This window comes from Euprymna scolopes, chromosome 15 (assembly GCF_053919585.1).
Source record: "Euprymna scolopes isolate OS-2025 chromosome 15, ASM5391958v1, whole genome shotgun sequence".
Taxonomy (NCBI): domain Eukaryota; kingdom Metazoa; phylum Mollusca; class Cephalopoda; order Sepiida; family Sepiolidae; genus Euprymna; species Euprymna scolopes.
The window spans coordinates 92651718-92668920 of NC_136496.1; the positions used below are offsets into that span (position 1 = coordinate 92651718).

Here is a 17203-nt window from a genome sequence, read left to right on the forward strand (position 1 = left end):
TTTAGTTTGTCGTTCTGGTTGAGGAGGATAAGGTTTTTTGTTATCTGTGTAAATAGTTCTGGGTTGTTTGTGTTGTGTGTAGAGACGTATGCTAAAATTTGTTCTTTGTTGTGTTCTTTTGGGATCCTTAGTTGGTCTATTGGAATTTTTTCGGCCAGTTCAATACCTTTCTGTATTAGTGATAGTGGATATCCTCTTTTCTGCAGTGTTATTTGTAGTTCATTCAGTTTAGTCGAACGGAGGTGTCTGTCTGTTACTATGGTGCAGACTCTACGTGCTAGGGAGTAGGGTATTGATTTTAGACAGTTTTTAGGATGGTGGCTTTTGAAGTGGAGGTATTGTTGAGTGTCTGTGGGTTTGTGGTAGATGTCTGTGATTATGTTGTTGTTTTGGATTGTTACTAGGATGTCTAGGAAAGGTAGTTCTGTGGGGCTTTGTTCTAGTGTGAAGTTTATTTTTGGGTGTAGATTTTGTAGTAAAGTGTGGAGTTCTTTGATATCCCCCCATGAGGTTCTCCAGAGGATAAATCAGTCGTCTAGGTATCTTTTCCAAGATTTTATGAAGAGTGTTTTTATATTGTGTCCGTACTTTTGCTCTATCCTTTCATAAAGGGTTTCTTCTAGGAAGGCGAGTGTAAGGGTGGCATATGTCGGTGCCATTTTAGTACCCATTGCTGTGCCTAGTATTTGGATGTAGTTGTCATTATTGAATTGGAAGGAGTTATTATTGAGGATTATGTCAATGCTGTAAGAGATGACACACACTTCCTTCAGCAGGAACTATTAAGTATATATATATATATATATATATATATATATATATATATATATATATATATATATATATATATAGTAAGAATTGATGTGGCAGCGTTTTTAATATGTACATGTGTTATTAATTTTGCCCATTAATCAATCAGATTATTCGTTGATCTCGCCTCTGTTTCACCAGTCAATCGCCGACCATTTATCAGATAAAAATCGGCTGACTTCAATATCACTTTTTCTTTGTTTATTTTTGTTCATGATCGGTTAGCGAGCAAACTTACCAACACGTTTGTATACAAAAACACACAGCTATAAAAGCTATTACCCCTACTATCTATCACAGTATTTTCAACGAAGGTCTTTACTCCTCTTCCTCTTCCTCTTATTATCAGACAGAAGAGAAATTCAACGAGAAATCCTTCTTGTAATCAGTATAGACTAACTTCAGTTAATGGAGGCGGTCAAAGTAATTTACGTATAATTAATAAATATTTCCTACAGAAAATGCCCGAATTTTTTTAAGCTAATCAAGAAACTGGAAAGATAATTGCTGTAAACCTGGCTCCTAATCATTTACGTTTCAACGGTAATTGCTTTGTTTCGGATAAGTAAAAGTTTTGATTTTAAAACCCGATCAAATATGCATGTCTGTGAACAAACAACCTGGAAATCAAATCGTTTTACTAAAATGAAAGGTGACTTCTTCGAAGCCATTGATTTATTAGTTCTTGTATATCGAAGTAGCAATTAGAGATTGGAGAAGAAAATTGAGGATGTCCACATCAGAATAATAAAGGCTGCTCTTCACCTCTCATCGAGACAACACCCAACGAGAGACACTTTCCTCGGATGTGTCTTGGTCAGAGAGAGAACCCGATTTCTTGATTACGATGATGATGACGATGAAAACGACGACGATGATGACGGTAATGTTAGCTATGACAATGATGATGATGATGATGTTAGCTATGACAATAATGTTGATGATAATGATGATGATGTTAGCTATGACAATGATGATGATGATGATGATGATGATGATGATGATGATGATGATGATGATGATGATGATGATGACGCCGACGACGACGACGACGATGATGACGATAATGTTAGCTATGATATGATGATGATGATGATGATTATGACGACGACGACGACGACGATGACGACGACGACGATGACGACAACGATGACGACGATGACGACGACGAACACGACGACGATGACGACGACGACGACCGCGATGATGAGGGAATACAAGAAACAAAAGGACACTTATTTAATGGCATCATGGGGTGACTGCAGACGCATTGAAAAATTTAAAAGTGAAGTAAAATTAAACAGATAAACTATAATATCTTATTTGGAAAGGAGAAGACTGATAAATTCGTAAAGTAATTTGTAAAAGACGCTGTGAATCCTTATTTTACAAGTGATTCACCACTTATCAAAGACTGAAGGTCACTCGAGGATAAGAATTAATGGATGTGAGGTGATTGTTTAGTAATCGTTGATGGTATAGATTGGATAGAATTTGGATTATTTAAGAGGACGGCTCAACAAAAACTTGTTTACATTGACCTTGAAGGCTACCATATTGTAATCGTCAGGGAAGCATGTCCAATGGAACAGTGTTCCACATGCGGGCAGTTCTAGGAAAGAACATTTGTTCATGGAATCTACGTTTAGATTTAGGCACAGATAGTGGAGGAAATTGTTGATAGTGTGTGTAACTAGTCGACTGTTCTTTTGTGAATGTTTGGCAGGGGGGGGGGGCATAGATTGAAGCACTTGCTATGAAAATAGCGATGGAGCAGGGATAGGCTTGCAACGTCTCTTATGTGGGAAAGGTGTTACAGGTTTCGAAGCAGGTTTCGAACTTTATCAAGGATAGCACCTACTAGGTTTATGCAAAATAGGACAAGCCGAGCAGCTTCTGCATAGATGTGGCAGCCATTTTCTACTTAACGACGTATTTTTGATGAACTTACATTTTGATAGATGCTTACTATTGAGTGTATTAGTATTTTCTTCTTAAAACGTGATTGCCCGCATATATACATCGATAACACAATTGTAGGTTGCATATATTTTTTTTATCTTCAAAATTTTACAAAACTTTTACAAAAGTGATTTTCTTTATAAAATAACAAGATGTAGCAAAAGAGTGGGATATCTTGTTGGTCTGTTGTATAAACTAGTTTCAATCACCAAAATACCACATTTACTCTATGAGTAAAAGTGATTAATAAATTGATTATTTTTTTATTCACAAAAAAATATTTGTGTACAAATTCTGCGGTTCAGGTTGAGGTATTAGCAAACAACGGCGATTACTAGAAACTAAAATGCTAGGTGTGGTAGTTAGTAGGACCCTCCTTCCTAATCTAGGTATGAGCTGCTCACGGTTTGAAATACTGTAGTAATTTATTCAGATGATAGAAATAAATTATATATATATATATATATATATATATATATATATATATATATATATATATATATATATACTCGGGTTTTTTTTATTCAAAAGTAATGGACTAGTGAATTCAACGAGGTTGTTAGATAGTGCTCAATAAAAAGAGCTGATAATACTTGTTTATTGTTATATAAACATGCTCACATCCCGCTGCTACAAACAGCCACTTGTTTCAATCAAACAACAGATATCATTCAGGCAGCGACTTGACTATTCAAATGTTCAATGAATAAACAGCCACTTGTTTCAATCAAACAACAGATATCATTCAGGCAGCGACTTGACTATTCAAATGTTCAATGAATAAGCTTATTCATTGAACATTTGAATAGTCAAGTCGCTGCCTGAATGATATCTGTTGTTTGATTGAAACAAGTGGCTGTTTGTAGCAGCAGGATGTGAGCATGTTTATATAACAATAAACAAGTATATATATATATATATATATATATATATATATATATATATATATACAGACTCCGAAACGGCTGAACAGATTTTCTTTAAATTTTACAGAACTTTAGTGTATAAGTCTGTGAGTGATCTTAGTTAAGTTTTGTCTCAGAATACTCCTAATAATTACTGATAATCGATAATCGAAACCGATACTTTAATTTATCTATTATCGGTAAAGTCACTTTTTTCATGTCGTTGCTAAGCAACAATGATAGAACAACGCTCCGTGAAAATTCTACTGTGAGTAAGTTGATATCGTGTTTTTTATTTGTTTTTCGTTTTTTTTACATGACCAGGTCTGTAGGTTCAGACTCCGTACGTAAATTTCTTAATTTTTTTTTTCATTAACTGCATAGAATTGTATAAGACTTGAAAATTTACGTGTGTTTTTGTTTTGTTTTTGTTTTGTTTCGGTTTGTTTTTGTTGTTGTTTTTTGTTTTGTTTTGTTTTTTTGCATGACGTGGTATGTAGGTTCAAACCCCGCACATAAATTTCTGAAGGTTTTTTTTTCATTAACTGAAAAGAAGTTTATATAAAATAATTTTATAAAAGTAACAATAGGTTCTCTAGAGTTCAAAGTAGAATAACACATATTTTGGACTAAGTTACTGCATGAAGGCATGTGAACCTTCCTCTTGGGGGATTTCACGGATTTCGATGACAATAAAAAATATATGAGTGTGAAATATTCGTTGATCATCATTCAACCCCGGGCAACGTCGGGTCTCCCTGCTAGTATAATATATGTATATATACACTAATTTTTAGATTAAAACGGTAGTTATAATAATTTAGGAATTTGTGGTTGTCCAAGTTTAGTCTATATGAAAGCAGATAATGTTATTTTGAGATCAGTGTGTTAAACCTGGGGATAGAATTGAAGTTTTTTTTTAGATTCCTTTGGTAATTTTTTGTGTAGTGAAATTTTTATTTCATTGTCTAATCTTTATAAAGAAAATATCATCTATAAATCTACACTAGTCGAGTTAATTTAGTTCCCAATTTGAACGTAATGTTGGTTATGGAAGGAAAAATTATGTGGAAATTTTATTTATCTTTGAACTTTTACAAAAATAGGTTCACACAATATAGTCAATTTTCTTTATAAAATAAGATATGACACAAGGCCAACATTTGGTGGGATTTGGACCGGGGTGATCCATCGTCCTCTGTTTCTATTTTCTAGTAGTGTTTCAGTCATCAAAATGCCACATCAGCTAATGAACGTTAAGCCCAACAGATCGAGGTGTTTGTTTGTTTGTTTGTTTTTACAAAAATATAAGCACAAATTGTGAATTGGGTGTTAAACAAAAGGCTAAAACAAACAAGACAGTTTCTAAGTGGAGAGAAGAAAAGGGATTATTGGGGAAGAAAAAGAAGAGAATTGGACGGGATTCAGCTGACTGAATTGTGTGATGACCTCCAAGATAGGTATCATATTGATGAAGGTAGAGAAGTCATTCTGATTTTTTTTTTTTTTACTGACGTTCGTTTTTGTTTTTTTTTAATTGGGACAACGACTGTCAATTTCAGAAAATGACAAGAAAAATTATTCTGTTTGAAAATTGATGAACTAAATAAAAAAATAAGATGAATTGCTTTAATGGTATGAGTGTTTTTTATCAATGCGTGTCGGAAACCAATTCGTTGTGTTAATTTATTGATTTTATAAAATATCCTTGTCCTTTGATCTAATTATCAATATTTTTTTCTTTTTTTGGGAGGGGGGGATTCGATATAATAAATTTATATTTCTCGATCTTCGAACTACTCTCCCAAAAGAACAGGTGTGAAGATCACGGATGAACACTGCAAAATAATTTTAGGAGACTGAAAAGAAAATGGGACTGGAAAAGAAAACAAGGAAAAGAAAGAACAATGGGAAGAAAGGAAAAACGGGATGGGAAGGAGAAAAGAAAGAAAAATAAAGAAATAAGGAAAGAAAGAAAACTATGAAGAAAGAAGATAGAAAGAAAACCATAAGGGAAGAGAATAAAAGAAAAGACATAAAAAAGAAAGGACAAAACATTTAAGAAAGAAGGAAAGATTTTAAAAAAAAAGATGAGAAAATTAAAAATTAAAAAAAAAAACGCGTGGTGAAAAAAAGCAAAGAAAAAACAAAGAAAAACAAATGACGAAAACAAAGAAAAAAGATATAGAAAATAGAAAGCCAATAATAAAAAAAAAACAAAGAAGAAAGAGAAAAGGTAAGAAAAGAAAATAGTGAAGAAGAAGATAGAGAAGAAGAAGAAGAAGAAGAAGAAGAAGAAGAAGAAGAAGAAGAAGAAGAAGAAGAAGATAGAGAAGAAGAAGAAGAAGAAGAAGAAGAAGAAGAAGAAGAAGAAGATAGAGAAGAAGAAGAAGAAGAAGAAGAAGAAGAAGAAGAAGAAGATAGAGAAGAAGAAAGCAAAGAAGACCGAAAGCAAAAAAGATAGGGAAATTTGGGACGAGAATCATCTATCGTCCTCTGTTTCTATTTTCTAGTGTTTGGAACTCTATTCCGTTTGCCTGTTTCCCACCTGACTACAACTTGGATGTCTTCAAGTCCAACATAAACAAATTCCTGATAAACCGCCCCCTTAAGTAAGACACTTTATCAGATCTCCATTACTAACGATTACTACAATATTATCCCATTGATTACTGTACACGCAATAACCCTTATCCCTGAGTGGCTTCCGGGTCTTGATAAGTGGTGACTACCATGTAAAAAAAAACAAAGAAGAGAGAAAAACAGTGAAAGGAAACAAATGCGAAGGAAAGAAATAAATTGAATAAAACCAGGCAGAAAAGAAGGAGGAAGGAAAGCAATAGATAGAGCAAAAAAAAAGGAGAGTGAAAGGAAACAAATGCGAGAGAAAGAAAGAAAATGAATAAAACAAAGAAGAAAAGAAAGAAAGAAATAATGAAAACAAGAGAGAAAGCAGAGGAGAGAAAAAGAAAACAAAGAGATACGAAAAGAAAAGAAAGAAAAGCTGGAATAAAATGAAAAACGAAAACGGCGCAAAGTTAAAAAAATAAATAAATAATAAGCAACAATTAAATAACAAATGGTAAAATTTAAAAAATCTGAAAAATCAATTTCAATGTTTTATGGCAAAGAAAAATCGGCAAAATATTGTTACATTTAATATCAGATGTTTGTGTGTTTCGTGAGCTTCACATGTTGTCATGGAAACCTGTTTTTCTCATTTTCTTTTCTACCCCCTTCTCTCTCTCTCTCTCTCTCTCTCTCTCTCTCTCTCTCTTTCCTTCCTCTCTCTCTCTTTTTCTTTCTTTTCCTCTCCTTCTCTCTATTCTCAACTTTGATTAATATACAGTCGATTAGAATTCGTAATATAAACAAACAAGCGAAACGATAATTATTTCGAGATATGGAAATGCATTTAAACTGAAATGCATTATAGCTGAGGTTCGTTATAAACCAGCCTATTTCGACGGGTAGGCGAGTGTGTCTTTAATTGGGTTCTTTTAAACTCGTTAGCTATTTCCTTTTATTCTTTATTATTATTTTCGCAATATGCATTATCCGTTTGATGAAACAACAATGCCGCAAGAACAGGTTTCCCAAAGATATTTCCGTTCAATCTGTGCATTAACCAATGAAAACGCTATTTCATACTTAAACGAAACGCACCGACAAAAACACTTTCGAAATAAAGACCGATAGATCTTCATTTATGAGGTGCCTTCAATAAGTTCCCAGATTTTTTTTTAATTGCCGAAGGCATATATATAGATATATTTATTGCTATAAATCACATGAGATGACTGGCCAATTTTGACGATTTCAGGTTCAAATGAATAGCTACTGCAGGAATTGGGATACATTCTACTAAAGCCTGATTCATAGCTGGTGAATTTCAAAAATGCAATCTGGAAATTAATATAAATACATCTGGGTTCATCCTTAGAAGAATATGACTGGCTTGTTAAGCTATAAATACGGATTAGTGGGGCAGTTTGCGAGAGATATCGAAAGATACGCAGACAGCCTAACGCTTACAGATATTTCTTGCTTTGATCCAAACACCCGTTAATAAAGGCGATTTTGTTACTCGATTATTGGAGGAAAAATGATTCAGAAACTTCAAACAAATACATCCCTTTCGCTGGGACATATAAAAGTCTAATATAAACACATGTTTGTTCAACCATCCTCTTGTATAACTAATGTTTGCTCAACCATCCTCTTGTATAACTAATGTTTGCTCAACCATCCTCTTGTATAAGTAATGTTTGTTCAACCATCCTCTTGTATAACTAATGTTTGCTGAACCATCCTCTTGTATAACTAATGTTTGTTCAACCATCCTCTTGTAAAACTAATGTTTGCTCAACCATCCTCTTGTATAACTAATGTTTGCTCAACTATCCTCTTGTAAAACTAATGTTTGCTCAACCATCCTTTTGTATAACTAATGTTTGTTCAACCATCCTTTTGTATAACTAATGTTTGCTCAACCATCCTTTTGTATAACTAATGTTTGTTCAACCATCCTTTTGTATAACTAATGTTTGTTCAAACATCCTCTTGTATAACTAATGTTTGCTCAACCATCCTTTTGTATAACTAATGTTTGTTCAACCATCCTTTTGTATAACTAATGTTTGTTCAACCATCCTCTTGTATAACTAATGTTTGCTCAACCATCCTCTTGTATAACTAATGTTTGTTCAACCATCCTTTTGTATAACTAATGTTTGCTCAACCATCCTTTTGTATAACTAATGTTTGTTCAACCATCCTTTTGTATAACTAATGTTTGTTCAACCATCCTTTTGTATAACTAATGTTTGTTCAACAATCCTCTTGTATAACTAATGTTTGCTCAACCATCCTCTTGTATAACTAATGTTTGCTCAACCATCCTCTTGTATAACTAATGTTTGCTCAACCATCCTCTTGTATAACTAATGTTTGCTCAACCATCATTTTGTATAACTAATGTTTGCTCAACCATCCTCTTGTATAACTAATGTTTGCTCAACCATCATTTTGTATAACTAATGTTTGCTCAACCATCCTTTTGTATAACTAATGTTTGTTCAACCATCCTCTTGTATAACTAATGTTTGTTCAACCATCCTCTTGTATAACTAATGTTTGCTCAACCATCCTCTTGTATAACTAATGTTTGCTCAACCATCCTTTTGTATAACTAATGTTTGTTCAACCATCCTCTTGTATAACTAATGTTTGTTCAACCATCCTCTTGTATAACTAATGTTTGCTCAACCATCCTCTTGTATAACTAATGTTTGCTCAACCATCCTCTTGTATAACTAATGTTTGCTCAACCATCCTTTTGTATGACTAATGTTTGCTCAACCATCCTCTTGTATAACTAATGTTTGCTCAACCATCCTCTTGTATAACTAATGTTTGTCCAACCATCCTCTTGTATAACTAATGTTTGTTCAACCATCCTCTTGTATAACTAATGTTTGCTCAACCATCCTCTTGTATAACTAATGTTTGTTCAACCATCCTCTTGTATAACTAATGTTTGCTCAACCATCCTCTTGTATAACTAATGTTTGCTCAACCATCCTCTTGTATAACTAATGTTTGTTCAACCATCCTCTTGTATAACTAATGTTTGCTCAACCATCCTCTTGTATAACTAATGTTTGCTCAACCATCCTCTTGTATAACTAATGTTTGCTCAACCATCCTCTTGTATAACTAATGTTTGTTCAACCATCCTTTTGTATAACTAATGTTTGTCCAACCATCCTCTTGTATAACTAATGTTTGCTCAACCATCCTTTTGTATAACTAATGTTTGCTCAACCATCCTCTTGTATAACTAATGTTTGCTCAACCATCCTCTTGTATAACTAATGTTTGTTCAACCATCCTCTTGTATAACTAATGTTTGCTCAACCATCCTCTTGTATAACTAATGTTTGTTCAACCATCCTCTTGTATAACTAATGTTTGCTCAACCATCCTCTTGTATAACTAATGTTTGCTCAACCATCCTCTTGTATAACTAATGTTTGCTCAACCATCCTCTTGTATAACTAATGTTTGCTCAACCATCCTCTTGTATAACTAATGTTTGTTCAACCATCCTCTTGTATAACTAATGTTTGCTCAACCATCCTCTTGTATAACTAATGTTTGCTCAACCATCCTTTTGTATAACTAATGTTTGCTCAACCATCCTTTTGTATAACTAATGTTTGTTCAACCATCCTTTTGTATAACTAATGTTTGTTCAACCATCCTTTTGTATAACTAATGTTTGTTCAACCATCCTTTTGTATAACTAATGTTTGTTCAACCATCCTTTTGTATAACTAATGTTTGTCAACAATCCTTTTGTATAACTAATGTTTGTTCAACCATCCTTTTGTATAACTGTTTGTTCAACCATCCTTTTGTATAACTAATGTTTGTTCAACCATCCTTTTTGTATAACTAATGTTTGTTCAACCATCCTCTTGTATAACTAATGTTTGTTCAACCATCCTCTTGTATAACTAATGTTTGCTCAACCATCCTCTTGTATAACTAATGTTTGCTCAACCATCCTCTTGTATAACTAATGTTTGCTCAACCATCCTAATTAATCCGTCTTTAGTAATTTTCTGTTCATTCTAGTCATTGTTTCTAATCTTTCTGTGGTTGAAAGTTTTTAAATTTTTTTTTTTTTTTTTTTTTGTATTTTATTTATTTATTTTATTTTACTTTATTTATTTTTATTTTATTTATCTATTTATTTATTTATTTATTGTGAATACCGGATAATTAATGAGATAGTAGTCCATAAACTGTTGAGACTTTGAGAATTTAAATTTTATGCAATATTTTCGTGCTAATGATCTGTCCAGCTAGTATAATTATCATTAAGCGGCAGAATATGCTATAGCCCAATTGTACACAAGTGTTACTAATAATTTTTTTAATCAATAATAAAATGAGTGTTTTTCCTGATAAACTCGTACATTATAAGAACTGTTTATAGCTCTAGTATTGCACTACTGAGTTAGCTAAAAAAAACTTTGTGTTATTTTCTTACATATTTGAATACTTTTCCAATTAGTAATTATCCAATTTGTTAATGTTTCCCAATGCATGATCGCAGTGCTGGTGTTATGTTATGATACCAGAAAGTCCTATATCCGTAAGTCATTGATTCTTCTCAATTATTCGGCACGCCACATGTTTATTGTGTATGTGCGTGCGTGTGACTTAGCTTAATTCGCTATCTTTCCTTTTCTCTTTCAATGTTGATTACCACCGCCGTTTCTCTTCATCTTATCTTCTTAATGTTACTTGAATGATTTGCTTCATACAGAAAGGACACAAGGAGACGTTTGCTGAGAGTTTCTTAAAGGTTTTATTTTTGGAGAGAATTAACACATATCGGAGAGAGAGAGAGATGGGAGGAGATTAACGTCTTTTAACAAATCAATTATTTAGCTTATCTTCTTCCATCTTTGGGTGGTGTGCGACTATATCTTCGGGGTAACATTTCGCATTTGGCGATTATCAAAGTTTCTTAAAAATTATAGGCGGTGTGCTTCGTACCTGCTTTCACAAAAAAATCTAATTTTAAAACTTTTGTTTTCTTTCAGCTCGCGAAAAAATGACATCATACGTCATTTCGACTAATACTTCTGTTTTTTTGTTTGTTTGTTTGTTTTTTTTTTACTGATCTTTCGTTCGTTTAAACCTTATATGTCACCCATCTCTGGAAACGATTCTATTTTGCAGAATGGAGTCATTATGACATGCATGTCTAGCGTTATACTAGCTAACTTAATCACTATTGACATTGGGTCCCTGTTTCGTGCCTGTCTCGGAATATGAACGTCCAACAAATTAAAAGAAAACAAAACTAATAGAATTCAGAGTTAGAATAAATAAATATTTATTTAACATAAAACAAAAACACACAAATAATATTTACAATACTTCTGTTACAAGCTTTGAAAGCGGTTATTAGACCCACAGCGTTAATGGTAAAAGGGAGATAGGAACGAAAAGGTTCAAATACAGAAAGGACACAAGGAGACGTTTACTGAGAGTTTCTTAAAGGTATTATTTTTGGAGAGAATTAACTCACATCGGGGAGAGAGAGAGAGGGGGGAGAGAGAGAGGGGGGGGAGATAAGAACGGCTAGGTTCAAATAAAATGTTTTATGCATGGGTAAATCTAATAAGAAGAATATTAAGATACAGTCAGTGCAAAAATATACAGAAATCTTTGTATTTACGAAAATTCGAGTTTCTACAAATGATGCGGTGTTTGACTTTTAAGGAATTTCTTTCGACTAGATTTTCGTCCTAGAAACATTACCGGAGTTCTTAACAGTAATTCAGCAACTTATAAAATTAACAACTAACGCGTCTGCTAGTGCAGCGCTCTTATATAGGTTTCTGCGTGGATTTTGAAATTATTCCAGATTGTTCTGAAAACGTTCTAAATAGAATATTTTAATGTTCTATAGAATGTCGTAACGCAGAATTTTCTTGATTATTCCAGATTGTTCCGCAAACGTTCTAAATGGAATGTTCTAATATACTATTCATTTTTATAAGGAAAGCGGAATGCCATAACACATTTTATAAGGAAAATGTCCTCTCATAAAAGTCTCTAATATGTAACACAGATGCCCGGCGATTTCAAAGACGACCATGTTGGAGTCAGATGGGAAGTTATTGCAAATAAAGTCCGTTCATGGAAGTTATTGCAAATAAAGTCTGTTCATGGAAGTTATTGCAAATAAAGTCTGTTCATGGATGTTATTGCAAATAAAGTCTGTTCATGGATGTTATTGCAAATGAAGTCTGTTCATGGATGTTATTGCAAATAAAGTCCGTTCATGGAAGTTATTGCAAATAAAGTCTGTTCATGGAAGTTATTGCAAATAAAGTCTGTTCATGGAAGTTATTGCAAATAAAGTCTGTTCATGGATGTTATTGCAAATGAAGTCTGTTCATGGATGTTATTGCAAATAAAGTCTGTTCATGTATGTAGACAGCGAAAGAAAGTATTTTTTTAATGTAATCTGGATTCAAAATCCCATCGTTCCATTCGCATTCTGTGTGGGATGCAACACGTTGTGGGCATCAGCGCGTTTTGTGCATGTGTAAACATCGTAGGCTGTTAATACTTTCTGCTACAGTTATACGTTGCTGCTATGTTCATGGCCAGGTTGCTCTCCTTTGAAGCAGTCTGATGGATGAGGCATAATCCCTACTCGCTACACTCATCAGAAGATATTCTAACAACTAAATTTGTATTCCACTGCAAAGGGGCAACACTGGTTGCATCATTACTTCATATGTTGACCTTGCATGCACGTTCCGTTTGTTTCCTTAAGGATTACAATAATAGAATCTGACCACGTTTCACCTCTTCCTCCTTTTCTTTTCTCCTCTTCTTCCTATATTATGATTATTATTATTAGTAGTAAACGTAGTAGTAGTAGTAGTAGTAGTAGTAGTAGTAGTAGTAGCAGTATTTCCCTCCATCTTCTCCATCAGCTTTCGCGTCTCCTTTTCCTCTTAATCTTCTTGATTATCTTCTACGTCGCCGTCATAATATTCTTTCTTCTTCTACTGCATCTTCATCATCTTCTTCGTGTGCTTCATGTACCTCTTCATCATCATCTACTTTTTCTTAATCATTATCTCTTTCTATTTCTACATCATTATCGTGCTTCTTAAACATCTCCTCCTTCCTTTTCTCATTCATCTTTTTCTTTATCATAATCTTTCACTTCTTCGTCGTCTTTTTCCTCATCTTTATCATTTTCTTCTTCTTACTCTTTGTCTTCGTTATCTTCAGCTTCTTCTTCATTACCTGTTTTTCATTATAACATCCTTAATTTCTTCAACTTGTTTATTATCTTCTATTTAACTATTATTTCCTTCTTCATCTTCCAGTCCATCGTCTTTTTCGCTTATGCTGATGTAGATGTCGTTGGATACTCTGCAGAATTATTGGCATATATCAATGGAAAGTAACACATCGCCAGAGTGAGTGTTTAACGTAATTTGGCTTGGCTATTAAATCACAAATGCAGGACACGTACGGAAGTTGACGACTCACGTGCCGAGAACATTTTAAACCATGAAATGCATCTACTGACATAAAGATCGGAATAGGAGGAGCAAAGAAAAGAAACATAAAAATACGCACAACAAGCATGCGAGTTTCTTCTTATCTCTTCGAAAGCAAGATGGGCGCCATCTCAGCTGTGCCTGATGCAGTATATTAGGAATCAGCTATGTCTAATGCAGTGTATTTAAAGTTAGATCTGTCTGGTGACGAGTATTTGCAGCTAACTTTGTCTGGTTACGTGTACTAACAGCCAACTGCGTTTGGTGTCGTGTATTGAGAGCTAGCTGTGTCTGGTGTCATGTATTGAGAGCTAGCTATGTCTAGTGATGTGTATTTACAGCCAGCTGTGTCTAGTGACGTATATTTAGAGCTAGTTGTGTCTGGTGACGTGTATTGAGAGCCAGTTGTGTCTGGTGCAATGTGCTGAAAGCCAGCAGTGTGGGGCGAGATTACGTGTATTGCGAGGCAGCTGTTTGGTGGCGTGTAATGAGAGCCATCGTGTGTCTGTGCTGTGTATTGAGAGGCAGCTGTGCCGGTTATAGAGAACCGGTTGACGTGGCGATCAGTTAGAGAGAACAACATTACAAGTGTGTTAAGATCAATACAGAACAATTTCAGGATTTCATCGTGTCTTTTGATCTCAAATCGTACAGAATATGCACAAATGTGTATTGCGTCATATTAATTGATAATCAGTGTATACATGCGCATGTGATAGTTTTAGATGTTCGACTCACAATATCTAGTGTATCTTCCTAAAAAAAAATCACAAGAGAATCTTAATTTAACTACAACTACTGTCACCAACTTTTCTTTATTTTTTATGTACCGAAAACTAAATAGAACTTGCATGAAAAGACCTTCTCAGAAATTCCCCTCTGGTGAACGCAATACCATGTGGTTGATTTTCAGCTTACTACAACATGGTGTTTTTAAGTTTAATGTTAACATATACTTACTGATCTGTCTTCCTAAGTTATTAAATTTTGTTCATTCCAACCAGTGTTTGATATTTTCTCATACCATTGGCAATCATTCAATTTGTTATCATATTAACCTTCATCCACGAATTACTTTTAGCCTTGATAAGTGATGATAATAAGCAAAGATAAAAAATAACATATCCTTAGCTTAACATTTACATAAATTGGAACAAATACATTGGGGACATTGCCAAAGCTGATGCAAAGAAGGTGGGCTCCCTATAACGCGCTAGAAAATTGCTCGCACCGAGTAGTATTTTTTACAAAGCCAGAATTTGCCCATGCATGGAATATTGTTGCCACATCTGGGATGGTGCATTTATCATTAGTCTCACTCTCTTAGATAAATAAAAAAAGGGTCTACAAATCCAATAAGTTCGGCACTGTCGGCCAAGCCCAAACATCTGTCCCATCGCCGTGATGTCGCATCCTTGTGTCTGTTTTACAAATACTTTATTAGTATGCGCTTTGAGGATCTCATAACACCTGTGCCCCATCCCAACCTACATACCCCGAGAAGCAGCAAAGTCCTATCCCTTCTCTGTCGAGATCTTTAGATGCTGGAAAGTCTATAATTAATTATTGTTTTTTTCTCGAATTGCTACATTTTGGAATCACCTCCCTGTTTCCTGCTTCCCTAACCAGCAGAAGTTTAAATGTAATGTGAACAGACATCTCGTCACTCCACTCTCCGCAGTATCCTGTTCGACATGACCGCAAATAGTAACCCTTTTACATCCAAGTGGCAATATGCCTTGTTTGCAGTGAAAAAGAGTTGCTTTTTGTTTTGTTTTGTTTTGTTTTGTTTTGTTTTGCTTTTTGTTTTGTTTTTTGTTTTGTTTTGTTTTAACTGATTTGACTACTTTGTTTCAGTAAAGCTGGATCTCCGATCCAAGTTCCCGATTGGATCAACTCACGATTTCTTTAATATGTTTTCTTTTTAATTCAAACTCTGGTAGGATGCACACTCGATGAGCCATGGCCTTTTATCGCCGACTTGCATTAAAAACTGCGCAGTTGTTGTGTAAGCAAGATTTTAATAGAAAAGTAAATAACAAAAAGATGAAGAAGGAAACGGAGGAGGAGGAAAAGAAGAAGAAGAAGAAGAAGAAGAAGAAGAAGAAGAAGAAGAAGAAGAAGAAGAAGAAGAAGAAGAATGTGTGTGCGTCTTATATTCTGTAAGCGAACACACAGACAAGAAAATAACATGGCGATTTGCACAATTATCGGAATACAACTCTTGTCAGCCATTTTATCGACTTGCAGGGTTTTTTTTTTGTTTTGTTTTTACTTTTGTTCTTTCGTTGTTGCTCATTGCATTAAAATTAGTTTCAGTCTTCATCATCATCATCATCATCATCATCCTTCAAATTCTTTTCGTTCTTCTTCATCTTTCTTTTTCTTTTGCTTTCTTTTCCTTTTCTTTTTCTCATTCTTCTTTTAATCTTTTCTTACTCTTCATTTTTCTTCTTTTCTTTCTTCTTTCTTTTTCTTTTTTTCTTTCTTTCTTTTCTATTCGGATTGCGGTTATTTCATTTATCCAATCTGTTTTCCCTCTTCGTCCAATGTTGACTTTCCTTCCTTCCTTCTTTATTTCTTGCGTCATAGTTTCCGCCCTTCTTCCTTTTTAATTCTTTATTACGCTGCAGTTTATCTGGTTCTTCGTTTGTTTTGTGTTTTCTCTTCTTAAATTGCAGATTCTTCTTGTTTTTCTTCGTCTTCTTTTTGTACTGCTGCTGCTTGTTGCTGATTTGCTGCTGCACGGTTGCAATCTCACGTCGAGAGCACGCTGTTAAAAGTACACGAGGTACGCTGCGTCTCTCTCGCTCCCTCTCTTGTCCTTTCTTTGACCGAGATCTGCTCTCTCTCTCTCTCTCTCTCTCTCTCTCTCTCTCTCTCTCTCTCTCTGTCTCTCTCTCTCTCTCTCTCTCTCTCTCTCTTCCAGGACAAGTAGAGCTAAAATATAGGTCAGCAGTGCTTTGCTTTGTCGACCTTGATGGCTGATACGACACTGTTGGGTACAGGAAAAAAAAAACATGTTCATGCAAAGGTGGCTAAGATATCACCTGCAGAGAAATGTACACCTCAATAAATATATAAATAAACAACAAAAGAAACATCAAAATAGCTGACGTCACACAGCAATGACGTATAACTATTATAATCATTTAAAACTAGAACAAAGTGTGGCGTGAAAAGCATAGGCAAAAAACAGCACATGAATGATGGAGAACGGTATAGAAACTTGTACATAATGAACATTTTTAATCATTTTGAGAATAATTTAATGTGGCTTAAATAATATAGTGAATGTGGTATTATGGCGATTGAAGTGTGAGTGCCACAGGCGATTAATTATGGAATTATTAATATGCATCAGTTAATAAATTATAAGATAGGCTGTACGGACTACTTTCTCATAATCGTTGG

The 17203-nt window shown here is 34.2% G+C and overlaps 1 long non-coding RNA gene across 1 annotated transcript in view; it reads left to right on the forward strand.

The window, feature by feature from the left end:
* The window catches only part of LOC145293992 (uncharacterized), a 31279-nt gene extending 15251 nt beyond the window's left edge, over positions 1-16028 (forward strand). The window contains exon 2 of the long non-coding RNA XR_013869802.1: positions 15733-16028. This is a non-coding gene — a long non-coding RNA (uncharacterized LOC145293992). The remainder of the gene's footprint in view (positions 1-15732) is intronic.
* Positions 16029-17203: the final 1175 nt, after the last annotated feature.